The 14,393-nt window shown below is 29.2% G+C and overlaps 1 protein-coding gene across 2 annotated transcripts in view; it reads right to left on the reverse strand.

Moving 5' to 3' along the window:
* LOC111633197 (putative uncharacterized protein DDB_G0286901) overlaps positions 1 to 14,393 on the reverse strand; it is a 58,653-nt gene that overhangs the window by 8,592 nt on the left and 35,668 nt on the right. The window lies entirely within an intron of this gene.

Consider the following 14,393-nt stretch of genomic DNA (forward strand, 5'->3'; position numbering starts at 1 on the left):
AAGTTCTTTAAAATCCAACAATAAAAATATCAAAACTGATTAGAATTTGATCCCACAACCAAACAAATTATAAACAATATATCAAAATATTTATGTTGCAATGTTAATTTATATAGAATATTACTTCTATTAATGTATGTAATTTCTTATAAAACTGTCCCAATTAATTTGTATAATACTGTATATTCCTACAATATTTCTTTGTAATAGTTGTCATTATTTAAAACATTGATAACTCTACAGTCGACCCCCGTATAAGATCATTGATTATTCCGTTTTATATGAATTCCATGTTGTACGAGTCACTTAAATTTTACAAGTACGTGAGCCGTTCACAGCCCGGTACATGTATTTGTAAAATCTAAGTGACTCGTACAACATGGAATTCATATAAAACGGAATAATCAATGATCTTGGCATCATCTCTTATCAAAATTAACAATTTCTATATAATAATTATAGCATGAAATAGCCTGATTAATTATGGCAATTGTTTGGTTGAAAAAAATTATTTCACTACAAAATACAATAAATATTTATGACTATTACTTACTATAAAGAATTGTATAAAACAATTCCAAGTTATGTATATTTAAAAAACATTTATATTATTTGATCTAATAGTCAGGTAATACCAATGGCTTACAATCAGCCAGAGTCTTTATCATTTCACATTTTAATTAAAATAATAAAGATCCTACTGATCATAACACAACTCCTGGTATTTATGAAACACATTACCTTATACTTGCTAATAAAGTTTTGTACCCTATTAGTTATATATCCTATAATCTTCCCAAATAGCTTAACCTGTCCTGTGTTGTTCCCGAAAGTATTCATGTTGACCTCATTGACCTGGTGGGGGTCAATCCCGGAAATATTCAATTTTGCATTGGAACGTTTTTTAAACATCAGATGTTGCTACTTGTATAGAGTGAGTTTTGAAATAAGTGATTCATATCAGAAGAACCGTTATGTTATCTAGTTTTTGCTCAGCAGGTTATCGAAATTCTAGGAATAGTTCTTTGTTAGAAATCACAAAGAAAATTTGACCATTTCTCTGTTTTTCGACATGGCAGCAAGTAGTAGATATAGCACTCTAAATAAGTCAGAAGTTATCAAATATTTATTTAATTTAGGTTCTGATGAATCTGAATTTTCAGACAGCAATGATGATTACATTCTAGATCAAAATGTAAGTGATGATAGCAGTGATTTTGATCCTGAAATACCATCTATGAGTGGATATAGAAGCAGATCACATGGCAGTACTCAAAGTAATACTGCTAAATGTCCACGATTTAGTAGTGACAACGGATGGATTTGAACAAATTTCAGACCTCCTCAAGTAAACAGTTTTATGGGACCATCAGGAATACGATGTAATTTACAGAGTGATTCAAGTGTTTTAGTATATTCTTCAATGACAAACTTGTCGACAAGATTGTATCAGAAACGAACAGGTATGGTGATAGTTTGCTAAACTGTGACGATTTACGAGAGAATGGTCAGATAAAAAACTGGAAACCAACGACAAATCCAGAATTAGTGAATTTCTAGGACTTATAATGGTCACAAGTATAATTAGAAAACCGTGCCTAAGTATGTATTTTACAATTGAAGATCTTTTTTCAACACCATTTTTTTCAAGTGTGATGTCAAGCAACCGCTTTCAACTCTTATTGTCCTGTCTGCATTTTACAGACAATAATCAAGCTTCAGGTGGTGATGATTGACTGCATAAATTACACAGTGTTATCGATCATTTATGCCACAAGTTCAAAAATGCATACCTCCCAGAGGAAAATATCTGTGTAGACGAAAGTCTTATGCTATGGAAATGGAGATTAGGATTTAAGCAATATATACTGAACAAGCATGCTTGTTTTGGAGTGAAAAGCTTCGAAATTTGTGAGTCATAAACAGGATATGTTTGGGACTTTATAGTTTATACCAGAGCTACTACTGAATACGGAAATTTTGAAGGTGGGCAAGGAGAGAAGGTTGTGCTAACCTTATTAGAACTGTTGTTCAATAAAACTCACAAGGTTTTTTTAGATAAGTTTTTCACCTCACCAACCTTAGCGAAAATGCTTCTAGACAAACAAACCTATGTATATGGAATAATAAATAAAAATCGGATAGGAATGCCACATAATTTTCCTGGCAGTAAATTGAAGGAAGGGGAATTTATCACCTGTCAAAAAGATGAATTGTCTGTGTTCTGTTGGAAAGACAAAAGGGATGTGGCAATTCTAAGTACGATGAGTGACAACAAATTCTCTGATTCAGGTAAACGTGACAGATCTGGGGAAGTAATAATGAAGCCAAATTGTATTTTGGATTATAATCACAATATGGGTGGTATTGATCTCTGTGATGGAGTAATACACAATTATCCATGCATGAGAAAAATGGTGAAATGGTACAAGAAAGTGTTTTTTCATATGATGGATATTAATGCTTGTGTTTTATATCAAAAACATACGAAAAAACAAATATCATTTCTCAATATTCGTATGTCTGTTATCAGAGAAGTAATAGAGAAGTATCACACAAGCAGACATCTAGCCCACTGCAGTCAACAGTCACACGAAAATCTGTTATGTTTATCCGAACGGCATTTTTCCAGTTTTATACCATCTACAGAAAAAAAAAGCATCCATCCAGAATATGTAAAGTATGCTCGGCTAACAAAAAACATGCAGAATCATGTTATCAATGTGTACAATGTAATGTTTCACTATGTGTTGTTCCTTGTTTTGAGATATATCACACTAAAATTAACTTCTAAAATAAAATTTTTTTGTTTTTTATATTCCCTAATATGTCTATTTTGTATGTGAAAAATATAAAATAATTTGAAATAATACGATAGCCACAATTATTATTTTTCTAAAATGTGTGATTGCATTAGACTTAACCTCGAAAAAAATTCCATGTGGAGCAACATGTGACGGAGAAAATATTTAATATTGAATAGGTTAAAGAATGTCAATATAATGTGTGTACAGCAAAAGGCACATCATCATTAGTAATCACAGCCACATTTCCCACTTTTAAAATGCAAAACTCCTACAAAAGGCCAAAGAAAAAGCCACTGGAAAAACTATTAAAAAGATAATGATATACAAGCATGCTATGAAAAGTTTATGCAACAACCTTAAAGACACCAGTTACCAGTCCATAGCACAAAATACCTGGTACATTTTAGACAAGATAAGGGTTACTGATATGAAAACTGTAATTTTAGTTTATTACTTCACTTATTTATAGTATATCTTTGCTTTATTTTTATTTGTTGTATTTTTGTTTTTATTTTATTTTTATTGAAGTATTCATTTTTTTTATGTATTCTGAAATTTTGCATTTTTTAAGTTTTAAACTTGTGTTCATATTCTAATCAGTTAATGTTCAATTCTGAGGATAGCTGCCTAGAAGCAGAAAATGTTAAATAAATAAACTACATATTTTGTGCTGGAACAAGCTTGAACTGTTATAATTTATTCAATTCAGTTTACAAGATTATTATAAACATCAGATGTTTAAATGTTCTTCAAGAATTTATGAAATAATAGCTTACTCACCAACTTCTTCACTATTCTTACCATAAGAAGCACCTCTTCCAGTTTAATGTAAATATTAATTTATTCATTTTCAATGTATATAATACCAATTATATGATAAAAAAGTAAGTAAAAATGTGACATCATAAACATTTCCTTATAACATTTTGTTGTGTTTTAATATTTATTTAATATTTTCTCATTATAAAAATTATCTTTTAGAAAAGAGGAATTTAATTCTTTGCTAAAAATTTCAACTTTTGAAGCCTTGAAATGAATTACTAAAATATTATTATTGACTTCATAATATTTTCATAAAATGATCTCTGGGATAAATTATTATTACATAACAAACTCAGTATAAGAATATTTTCAATATATTAAAATATTTACTATTTTTTTGTTTTTGGCAAAAAGTATTTCCTTTCAACATATCTGTATCATTAAATTCTTTCAATTTTTTCAATCTTAAATAATATATTATTAACATAGTATTATAACATTAATACTATGTTAACATATACAGTAGAGCATCGATTATCCGACCCAATTGGGGACTGGGTTGGTCGGATAATTGAAAAGTCGGATAACCGAAAAGTATGAAAAAATCCATTATTAGTGTAGTATATTATTATATCCCATGTAATTAGTATATTAGTATATCGCTATTAACTTACTTCGCGTTGAATTTTCATCGATGTTAAGCCTAACAAAATTTTTTTAAATAATAATCGTCGCTATTGTATCGTTAAAAATTAGAAAATTAAGCCTCGTTTAAATACTGGCTTCATTTCATGGTCGAATGAGTGTTACCAGCTAAAACACGTAAAAATAATATTAAAGTAGCCAAGACATAGTCAAATATTGTAGCGCCACATCACTAGCGGACATTTGAAATTTGCCGACTAGGACGGTCGGTTAACCGAGGTGTCGGTTAATTGGAGGTCGGATAATCGAGGCTCTACTGTACAGTCGACCCCTCTATAACACTGGTAATTCCGTTTTATATGAATTTCATGTTGTAGGAGTCACTTAGATTTTACAAATATGTGTGCCGGGCTGTGAACGGCTCACGTATTTGTAAACTCTAAGTGACTCATATAACATGGAATTCATATAAAATGGACTTATCAACAGTGTTATGGGGGGGTCGACTGTAGTTAAATTATATGACCTAAATAATAAATTAATAATTTATGTTGGAGTAATGATAAAAGACTTGAAAAGAAAGTGCTTATACTTATTTAATTATACTAATTAAAAAAGAGACAAAAGTACTTGAAAGACTAGCAACATAAAAAGCATGGATATATAATTAAATCAAATATAAAACTGAAAAACAAGAATGTAATTATAGATGAAAATATTAATAGTATATGAAGATATAAAAAAAAGTATGAACAAAACATTAAAAATTATGCAATATTCAAAAATGAAAAATCACGGTTTTTCAATATGTACAGGTGTGGCAACATATCTTATTATTTTTCAATATTTTTAAAAATACTCATTATGAATAAAATTGAAATTGAAAATATCATATACAAGAATTACTGTCCAAGTATTTTTGTTAAAGGCCATTTTAATTATTTAGTATAGTATTATGTTAAGTAATCATGACAGACATTAATAAATGATATTTATGATCATATTATTTATGAAAAACTAGTAAAGAGAAATTAAATTGAGATATCATACACTTACAAATGAATAACTAAACAACAACAACAATTAGAAAAATGAGAGAGTATATTAAAAATAACAACTTAACAATAATTCATCTGAATATTTTTTTAACAATGTTCTGTCAAGAAATTCTTTGGTAGACAGATTGCTCCTGTCATAGAAAATTTACATTTCTTCCAAATCCAAACTTTTACCATCATAAATGTTATATTTTCTCTAGTATATTATGACTATTATTTTAAAACTTCCATGTTTTTAAACACTTTTATTTAACTTGCTTTGTATCATGTCCTCAAACCTTGCAACTGAAATTTTATCGACTTGTAATTGAGAGAGAAGACTGAAACTTCAAAGGACAATACATTCTCATTGGACATATATAAGTCCAATAACAATACATTTTAATGATGTTTTAGGATTCTACATCATCCTCCCTATCCTGAATAAATATAATCAAAAGTAAAATCTAATCATGATGTGCGCATAAATGCATTATAATAATGTACAGTACATGTTGGGTTGTACCAACAATCAATGAAAGCTTTTTTTTAATTTTTTAAAATATATTAAAATTATTTGAGTTATAAATTCTTAAGCATAATCAAAAGTAAAATCTAATCATGATGTGCGCATAAATGCATTATAATAATGTACAGTACATGTTGGGTTGTACCAACAATCAATGAAAGCTTTTTTTTAATTTTTTAAAATATATTAAAATTATTTGAGTTATAAATTCTTAAAGTATTTATATAATTTAATGTTTAAACATTAAATTTTATTAATATTTTTGTTGTATTTGCTATAATTAAGCAGTTAGCAGCTGATGATGCCAAATGATGTGTTCTAATGCAATAAACATCTCTCAATATTCATTTATAATGAATAAGTAGTAGATTTTTACAAAAATATTACCTCATATAAAGTTTTGAAAATTATTCACTTTTATAAATGATCATGGCTGTCACTGAATAAGCAAATATGACATGATAGTAACGGTAAAGAGAGTTGGCATAAAACAGTTTCTGCCAAGGAAAGTATAAAGTTAAATGTAGGCTAAACACTAACAGTTCTTTTGCTTAACCATATCTTAAATATGGTATGATATTGCTGCATTTCTGGCTGCAAGAGAACCTATTGCAAAAAAGACCAAGTTTTCTATGAATAAAAAAAAATTATTGATAGATGTGACAAATTAAAGTGAGAATGAGAAAAGCCAAGAGAAGCAATGAAAGTGTGTACCTCTCACTTTAGAAGTGAATATCTCACTCAAGTCACATGTCTTATATTTGTCCAAAGGGAAGTTTAACTTACATTTATAAAAACATATTATCAAATAAACAAATGTGTAACTTATTAAATAAGCAAATGTGATAAGTAAGTTAATAATGTGCAAATAAGTTAATAATCTGGGGTTTTCAGTCAGTCCTAAGGTTGTCAGACATCTATATTTTGTACAAATAGTTTATATTTTTGAAATATTTTTAAAGCTTATTATGCCAAAAAATCTTAATCATCTCCACTGATAGGTTGTATTTTCCACTGATGAATTATGGTAATACTAATATTATGAATTTTTAATATGAAACATACACTAAATAAAATGATTCTGATATCTCTTAAAAACTAGGTATAGTATTGTACACTGTACACAAATAATTGCCATACAGCAGAACTGAAAACAGTAAAAATCAACCATTACAAAATATTAGTAGAAAAAATAATATACTTCTTACTTTACTAAATAAACTACTTGCATTTGATAGAAATTTTACATAAATGCAAACAACCCTCTGTATTATTGAAAAGACTATGTCTTGTTTATAAAATCGTACTATCATTTTATATTACCAGCATAGAGGTATGAAGGAGTACATGTCGAGAGTTGATATTTGGCACAGAGTATTAGGTGCCCAAATCATTTGTGCATAAAAAAATCCAGACTTATAGGTAGTCAGGGGACTGAGAACCAAGTCAAAATGAAATGCAAAATGGTGACCCTCTTCTGCAAACAGGCAAAACAGGCACCTCACCCCCCCCAGAAGTCAGGTGGAGGAGAGTACCACCCGCAGTCATTCTAAGAAGTGAACTCTGACCTTAGGACTGAACACGTAGTTTCTTCTATGTTAAATAAAATTTGTAATCTAATTTTGTAAATTTGGGAGTTCTTCCAATATGATGTTAAAATGGTTTTATGTCGTTAAAAGTGAGTTTTTTTAACATTATCTAGTATAGTAAAATCGTGGACTGATAAAAATTTGACGTGTAGGACAGAGGGTGCCACCGCGTGACCTTTGCCCTTTGACCTCACTTTGCTCCTAAACTCTAATGAGGAGAGACACCTTCTTACTTCATTTAGTTAACCTTTTGATTTGACAGCAGTGCCAATCTTGGATTTATATTATATCTCGACACTATTGCAAATATCACGTAGATGATCTAAATTAAGTAAATTATTTGCCTGAATCATTTCTCAGTTAATTTTTACCAAAAGAACACTTGGTTGAGGTCAATGTGGACATCATGGACAAGGTAGGATGTGCCACATACAGATGATTTTAGCCACGCCACTAAAGATGTTATATTAGGGTTGTCGTTAAGTCCAATGATGTTATAAATCGGGTTAAACTGTATATTGTTTGTGCAAAATAAAAAAATAATTTTGGACGATACAATAGCCATGATTATTTTTTTTAAAAATAGGAAATTTTCGTTACGCATCGACAAAAATTCAACCTTGGCCATCAGATAATGAAAAGAAATTTCGACATTGAATAGAATATACCTGGATAGGTTAATTTCATCGAAAATGCATTGTGGATGACCTCGTGGTTGTGGCTGGCAAAGTGTGAACGATCACGCTCAAAAGCACCGATACCAAAGTAGATTGGAGAATGAGAATGAGACCTGCTTGAGCATCAAAGTGATTCCGCTTAGTAGTGAGTCTCCGAGACATTGTCTTGTCCCAAATATGGCTTTGCCATTTTACTTGTTTTTCAAATAAAATAACTGTTCATTAATTACTTGGTCTGGTCAAAAAAATAATAAGACAATGTTTAAACAGTATAAGAATGTATGTTTTCAGAAAGAAACACTCAGAAAATCTTTTTTGAGGTACAGGGTGTTTTTTTATGTACCTTTTAATTTTGTTGTTGCCATGTCCACTAGTGGTGTTACAATTGTAAGTAGGCCACATTGTGTCACAGGTTTGGTCTAAAATCTGTTACTAGAAAGGACCCTCTGTTAACTCCATATCTGGGCTTATCATGAATTGTGAAAACTCAGGAGTTAACAAAGTAGAAAGAAATGTCTTTGTCTGGGGATAGAAGAGAGAAAGAGACTCATTTTTGCCCTAGACATGGTGTAAAACATTCATAAATTCATCTGCTCTAGTGGTTTCCCTATTTTAGTTCTATTATTGTACTTATAACCTTTGGTTATATTACAACAGTCGGTTTCAATTTGGTTGCCATGTAGTTTGGTTGTTAGCAATTTATGATGAGCATTTGACACCACAATAACATGTTATGGTTATTAAAACTTTTTATCAAAACAGATAAGTTGTGGTACTCAAAGAAAACCATGTCATTTTTTTGTTGCACATTAGGTTCCTTCAAAGCAATTAGTTCAGCATGTAATCAATCATTTTGAAACATGATATACTCTGCAAGATTTACTGGCAGAACTTGTATGATGTACTCCACAAAACATTGATGCTATGAAAGAAAATGTTGGTGAATGTCCAGGAACCTCTATTAGAAGTGCACATAAGAAATTGGTGTTTTTCGACAATATCATGGAAAATTTTAAGAAAAGATATGCAGTTTTATCCACACAAGATTCAATTGACACAACAACTGCAAGAAAATGATTATAAACACTGTCTTAAATGAAGTGCAAATGTTACAGATGCATATTGAAAACCCAAATTTCTTTGAAAATTTAATCATGAGTGATGAAGTGCATTTGATGTAAGTAGATATGTTAACAAACAGAATAGCACATTGGGAAACAGAAAATCAAAGGTTAATTCATGAATGACCTCTTCACCCTTGTAGAATAAATTAGCATGAAATTTGGCAGCATCACTGGACACTTTTTCTTTAAAGACGGCAATGAAAATGCTATGCAAATTCTTGTTTGGAACATAATATTTAAACTTTAAAGAATTCTATTCAAAATGCTTGATTCTGAGGATGGCTACACAGATAGCTAAAAGCATTAGATATATTAAAAAATAGATGCTGAAATAGGTTTTTTTGTTTTTAAGATATAGTTATTACTGTGACTGGTGATTGCTATAGAATTATCCTACAAAACTTTTTTTGCTTAAAATTAATGAACAAGAATTGTAGTTTATATGGTTCCAACATGATGGTGCAACATTCCATAAAGTTTTCTCTACAATAGAAATTTTGTACAAAGCATTTCCTGGATAAATAACGTCAAAATCTGGTGACTTCAACTGGTTACCTCATTCACCTGATTTGTCAATGCTGGATTTTTTCTCTGGGGTTATTTAAAAGGAAAAGGTCAATGCATTTTATGTATTTATTATTGTATGTTATTAAAAACAAAAATTGGCAAAGTACATAAAAAAACTATGTATTTTTTATTTCCACAATAGGTGGTCAAAATGGCTGAAATGCCCAAACTCTCTCAGGGCAGTGTAATACAATTTATGGTGTTAGAAGGCAAAAATGCACCCAAAATTTATTGTTTCATGCAACTATGTTCATAGACCAAGCTGCATGCTAAACATTCTCTTGCATTACAGTGTTCAAGTGTATGAGAAAGTTCTGTTCTGGACATATTTCTGTGATTGATGCACCCTATCCAGGTAGGCCTCAGAGTGTCATTACCAACAATATCATCATACAAATTGATGCCATTATTCAAGAGAACTATTTAATCACTGTAGACAAAGTGGCAGACAATCTGGGCATCAGTCACACTGTATATGTCCAAAAACATTGTCAAATGGATATCTGTTTAGAACAACTGACATTACAATCAGAAAAGAGAACTTTCTCAATCACATTGTTATAGTTGACAAGATGATGCACAGGTGTTATTAAGCAGTGGTGAAGAAGCATTCAATGGAGTAAAAACATCCTTCATCACCAGGTAAACAGAAATCCAAATATGTTGCAAGTTCCAATTCAAATAATATAAATTTGTAATATAACCAAAAACTTTTATTTTAAACAAAAATAATTAACAAAGAATCATAGATGTGTCTGTTACAAGACCATATACACTCAAAGCCATTAACAAGAAACCATTTTCCTCAGACTGAACAAACCACCAATATACTGTTCACCATAAACACAAATGGACTACACATTGTTTCAGATATAATGATCTATAATCTTTTAGAACACACTGATTTTCTCAATAACAGTGGCCTCATAATATTCTCATCTCTATTCTAGAGATCTTGATGGAACTGTAGAGGATGCTGCAAAAACATTAGTAATGAGTTTTGGAGTAATTTATTAATAAGTGGTTATTCAATGATGATTACTTTTGTAAGTAATTTTAAGTGCTCTGGGAAAAACTGAAGCATGTTGTACCATTTACTCTAGAAAAGCTGCATAACAAATGAAATATCAAAATAATTCAAATCAACAGTTGTTTATATATCAGACTGGATTGATGGGATAAGGCAACACAATACATGGGTATAATGTTTTCCAAGAGGACTTTCTGTGTGATACTGGCCCCTATTTAGGTGTTAGATACACAAAGAAAACATAGCCAACCTATTGGTCAGGTGTAAACCTGTGACCAAATCTCAATGTTTTATCCACTCTGCCATTGTTTGGCATTGCTTATATATCAAATTATGTTAAAAAAGTACATCCATTTAAGAATACATTTTTAAATGACTACAAAATAATATAAAAATAAAAATAATCAATTTAAACTTAATAAATTTGTAGTGGTTCTAATCAAAACCAATAGTCTGAGTGATTCTGGTGCATCTAGTAGCATGATGATTAGTAAGAGTTTTTATTTTGTTTAAAAGAGCTACTAACAGAATCACCAACCTTTTCATTGCAGTTGCTGCTTTTACGCAACTGCAATTTTGATCATCTGCTATTTCAGCAACTGTAACTGTCAATGATGATAGTTTTTCAGTAACTGTGACTAAAACCATAGACAATGATATATCATTCTCATTAAAAAGCAATCATTCCATTTTTAGATACTCTCTAGCTCCCATATTTCTTACTAAAATCATGAAAATGATGATGTGGAAGAGGAAAAATGTGTCAGTATAGAATCTTCACACACTGCAATTGTAGCTTTGAACTTTTATGATCTTTAAAATATACTTTTTCTCTTGTGTATATTTCAATTTTAAAAAATGCTTATCTTTTCAGAGAAGAAAACTACTGATGCAGACTTGAGGATAATGATTATTCCTGCAGTTATGCAATTAACATATGCAGCTGTTAATTGTATAAATATGAGTTTTCTCCTGGAGAAGAGAAACAAAAATTATGAAATGTAACTCAAAATTTACTTTTTGTTTTCTCTTTGTTGGGACATTCAAACTGGAATGTTATACAGCTGAGACATTCAATTTGGAATGTTTAAAGCTGTGCAACTGTGTACAGAAAACATTGACTTATCAAAATAAATTCTCTGTCCAAGTTACTAAAGATCTCAATCCTGATTTTTTCGGAGCAATTAACAGGATTACCTTAAGATTTTCAAACAATTTCTGAGACTTGGACAAAATGCTGGATAACAGCATTGAGAACTGTCATTTGCTAGATAAAGTCAATGATCTTTTTTGTTAATAGTATTCTGGTGACTGAAAAACCAGAACTTTATTAATTGTAATTATTGAAAGCTGTAGACCAGCAAATCAGTTTGAATTTTCAGTCTTTCCAAATCTTATCAAAGTGATTTTTAAGCCAACAGCAAAAAATAAGTGACTTTTCAGTAATTACTAGACATATTAAATAATCTGTGGGTGATACTTCAAAGAAAGAAGTATCATCAATACAATTGTGTTAACTTTCTAATTTATTAATAATAAATCTTATTTTTAGAATGATTTTTATAAAATATTAAAATTTTCATATTAGCTGGATTTTCACTAATCCAACATAATTTGCATTTTAATTTTTGAGAGATAGGAAGAGAGGAAATATTAGTTCCTTCATATGTTTATTTCCCTACTAATCTACCTTTTTCTTCTAGTAAAGACAGATCTTTGAGGGAAGTTTCTTCCATTCTCAATCTCTCTTAGCTGATGGTTGTAATGCTATGTTTATGAAATTTGGAGCAATAAAGATAGTATTCCCAATAAATAGTCTTTTTTTGTTTGTTTGGAAAATTAATCTAGATATTTTAAATCATCATTATAGACACTTAGGTGATTTCCAAGAATGACAAAAATTTTATTTCATTCTAGCAGTTACTGATTTAAATTTTTAAATAGGTGAGTAAATGCTATTTGATTAGCCATCCTTGACAAATCACAAATAAATCATCTTTGCACAAACAGATGATTTCTTATGTTTTCACAAAATTATAAAGTGACTAATCAAAGAAGAGTCAAATTTAACAGTTATTTTTATGCCCTTTGATTTACATTATTGATATCAAACTGGTTTAATTTTATATAACACATTTCTTGATATCATCATAACATATCACCTTTTAACTTAATACTAGTTAACACTTTTAGTCATGTGCCCAAGAAAGTTTTTTCTTAGTTATAATTTATACATTTTGAAAAAAAAATTTTTTTTGGCTATTATTGGAAAATTTCCAAACAATCTGGTAAAAATTTTAAGAGCTAAGTAGCCATAATTTAACCAGTTAAAAACTCAGTAAATCATTTGGAAACTGTAATGCATTGGGTTGATTGTTGTTTACATTGTTAGGAAAACAGTATATTTTAATTATAAATTTGCTGATGCATTTTTGGATATGCATTCACTTATTTCAAAATAAGAATAAATAAGTATTTGAAAGTAATACAATAAATGTATTACTTCCAAATATTTATGAAATGTATTTCTTTCAAGAAAATAAAAATTCTGATAAAAAGTATCTCTATTTAATAAATGAGTGTGTGTTGATTAAATAAAAAATACACAATAATACAAAAATCCAAGCTGGAACTGTTGTTAACTCATCAAACATCAAATATCTTACACATTTTTTGCACACAATACTTTAATAAAATAGATGAGTGTTTTCAGCTTTAGTTTTCACTGTTAAAGTGGTATAACATATTGTATCTATGTAAAAGAATTTGTAAAGCATTCTGAAAATAACATCTCTTCAACATTTCAAATTTTTAACAGTGAAAACTGAAGCAGGCTTCTGAAATAAGCTCAAAACATTTGTATGTTTTATTAAAGTATTATTATTAAAATACTGTGCAGGGAAAGTGTGTAAAGTGTTTAGTGAAAATACACAATAATATGAAGTTGAAAATGCTAGTTTCATAAATAGATAAAATAACCATCTCCCTCTAATCAAATTACTTTATATCTAATTATTAAATTAGCCTGATAATCCAGCAGTTTGTTTGAAATTACTTAAAAATAGGATTTGTGGATTCATTGTTTATATATAATTTGTTCACTTTCCTCTTAAATATATAATTGTTTTTAAAAATTTATATATATTTCAATTGATTAGTACAACTTATATTTACAAGCTATGAAATAATACAGATATGATACTTTTTGCCAAAAGTTTCATTTTTAGAAAACACTAATTATTAAGCAGTCTTGATATAAAGCAAGAATAAATGTATTCTAACAAGACAGACCGAGATAATTTCTTTAATTTCTAAAAAAAGTCTAAAAATGTCCTAAAAAATAAATCTGATAACTAAACTTGAAATCTGCATTTTCTTACATAAGAATAAAGTTAACAAAGTTTTTGTCTATTTAAAATCAAAAGTATAAGAAATAGATCATTTTGAACACTGAATATTTTTGCTTTGTTATCAGCTTGGACTGTCTATTTTTTGGTTATTTCAAAAATCTTCAATTATTTTAATATACTATTAATAGTGATCATTACTGTTACTATTAGTGATTTTATAATTTTTTTATAGCATAAAAACAAAACTGTCAATAATCAGAAAAAAAATAATCAAGT

The sequence above is a fragment of the Centruroides sculpturatus genome, unplaced genomic scaffold (genome assembly GCF_000671375.1).
Source record: "Centruroides sculpturatus isolate CEXI.00-Female unplaced genomic scaffold, Cexi_2.0 scaffold127, whole genome shotgun sequence".
In the NCBI taxonomy this organism is placed as follows: Eukaryota; Metazoa; Arthropoda; class Arachnida; order Scorpiones; family Buthidae; genus Centruroides; species Centruroides sculpturatus.